The sequence below is a fragment of the Cynocephalus volans genome, chromosome 1 (genome assembly GCF_027409185.1).
Source record: "Cynocephalus volans isolate mCynVol1 chromosome 1, mCynVol1.pri, whole genome shotgun sequence".
NCBI lineage: Eukaryota > Metazoa > Chordata > Mammalia > Dermoptera > Cynocephalidae > Cynocephalus > Cynocephalus volans.
This window is the reverse complement of record NC_084460.1, coordinates 242,618,335-242,620,947: the sequence shown is the minus strand read 5'-3', so window position 1 is coordinate 242,620,947 and position 2,613 is coordinate 242,618,335. Positions and strand designations below refer to the sequence as shown.

Here is a 2,613-nt window from a genome sequence, read left to right as displayed (position 1 = left end):
ACATTTCCCTTAAAATTATTACATAGTCATCACTACCTTAAGCCAAGTACCCTGTCTTAAGGACATGACATAGGAAACTAACTTAATTATCTAAGTTAATAGATTAGAAATTCTTAGAAGGATGAGATGGATAAGGTAAAGTCTGAGACTTTATCTAATGTAGCAATTAATTAAAATCAGTGATGAAAAAAGGTGGCTAAGGAAAGCATAATTAGTTCCACGTCACTATGTTGTCCTTCCATCAGGCCATGATGATCCCAAACTGGAGAGAAAATGAAACATTACTCAGCATGGTGCACTTTTACTATAGGGAAACCTTAGAATTCCCTAACTTATGTAAGAGCTTCATATATCACATGATATTAGGACTAGGAATATGACCCTTAAAGACCTCACTGGGGCTACAGTAGAAGAACAATTTGATAAGCAAGAGTTCCCTCAAACATTTTGTTAGTGTTATAAAATTTCTTATCTCTTAATCAGAAGCTGAATATCTGGGTCCACTAAATATAGATGGATTTAATTTCTTTAAGGAGAATGAGGACTTATACTTGCAACTGATTTTCTTTAAAATAGCTGAAATTCACATAACACTTTCCTATCACATACAAGAATCTCAGCCAATATATAAATAGGAAGGTACACACACATGATTTAAAATAAGAATAGCCTAGTCATGGACAGATTACAGTTTGAATATAATTTAAAGAGTATTGGGTAGGGCTACTGACCAAAGGTATGCCCAAGTCCATCACCAAGAACTGAAAGTCAATATTCAATTATGTTTCCCCTTGGTTTAATTAATGCAAGCACCACAAAGGGGATAATGTAATAAATTTTAAGTTATTATGAATTATTAAAACATTCCTAACATTTTGGTTTTTAAAATTTTAAAGTAATTCATGCTTATTGTAAGATTTCAAATAATACAGAGGTGTGTAAAGAAAAAGTTAACAGTTTTCCTTTCTTTTCCAAACTCATTTCTCAAAAAATTATTGGGTGCCTATTTATGGGCCAAGCATGTTCTACACTATATGGAAACAGCAGTGAACAGAACAAAGTCCCTGTCCTCACAGACTATAGTCTAATGCAAGAGCCAAACAAAGAAACAATAAATAATGTCAGGTAGTAACAAGAGCTATGAAGAAATATAAAGATAGGTATATTAGACCATTTCTGTTGCTCATAACAAAATACCTGAAACTGGGTAATTTATAAAGAACACACAGAGGTTTATTTGGCTCATGATTCTAGAACAGTAGCATCTGGGGCGAGCCTCAGGCTGCTTCAACTCACACAAAAAATGGCAGGCAGCCAGCGGGTGTGAGATCATATGGTGAAAAGAAGAAAGAGAGAGAGAAGGGGGAGGTACCAGAATCCTTTGAACAACAGCTCTTGTGGGAACTGACAGAGAGAGCACTCACTCACTATCCCCCTCCCCAGGGATGGCATTAGTCTATTCATGACAGATCTGCCCCCCATGAACTTAACAGCTCCCAATATTGCCACATTGGTGATCAGATTTCTACATGAGCTCTGGGGAAACAATATATCCAAATTCTATCAATATATAACGCATCCAGGAAGGCCTCTCTTAAGAGGTGACATTTGAGCAAAGACCTGAACAAAGTGAACATACGAGCCAAATGGATATCTGGGGGAAAAGTATTCCAAGCTGAAGAAACAGAAAGTACAGTTCTCTGAAGTAGAGTGTGTTTGGCTTGCTTGAGGAACAGCAAGGAGGCCATTATGCATGAAGCAGAGTGAGCAGGGAGTCGTCTTTTTATCCCTTTATAGAAACTCTTTGTATTTACCCCATGTAGTTATGCTACTAAGTATATACAGTTAAATTCATTTGCTCCATTTATTTTACATTTTTAGGGATTTTTAAAAATTTACTTTTGTAAATGGTTTGCATGGTTATAAATTCAAATCTACAAAGCGAAATATATCCTTGTTCCCTCTGACCTATTCCTTCCCCATAGAAAACTATCTATGAATCTTCTGTTTTTTAAACATAGGAAATACATTTGTAATTTTCTTCACTTCTTAGATACAATCATATCTCTTTCTCCACTTCTGAGATAAATGGTAATGTAATATAAAAATATGAATATTGAATAAATTTGTGTCATCCTTGCACAGGGACCATGCTACTATTCTCTATATCATTACAATTTTGGTATATGTGCTGCTGAAGCAAAAACATTAAGATTTTTACATGGGTAATAACTCAGAAGCTGGACATGACCTAGAGAGAGATGAGCTCAGTAGGTGCTACCATGGAGAGCCTTATATAGTCAGTAGACACCATAAAGATACCTAGCGCCTGCAGAGAAAGTTGCCTAGGGATAGACCAAAGGCATTGAAAAAAGAAGTGAAAGGGTAACCACAGACAGACATTGCTTACCTCACAACTCAGCCTAAGGCCTAGATCTACTTCAACTTATGTCCCATTCCTGCCAATATTCTATTATATTATGGAATGGATCAATAAAGGGTTTAATGTTTTGGGTTTTTTAAAATGAATTCTTTAGAGGCATAAGTATAAATACAGACTAATTCATAGGCAAACAAAAATGTTCAAATGTTTTGAACAAATTCATACTAAAA

The 2,613-nt window shown here is 35.3% G+C and overlaps 1 pseudogene; it reads right to left on the bottom strand.

The window, feature by feature from the left end:
- Positions 1 to 2,103: 2,103 nt before the first annotated feature.
- Positions 2,104 to 2,203, bottom strand: LOC134365451 (U6 spliceosomal RNA; annotated as a pseudogene).
- Between the last annotated feature and the right edge of the window lie 410 nt (positions 2,204 to 2,613).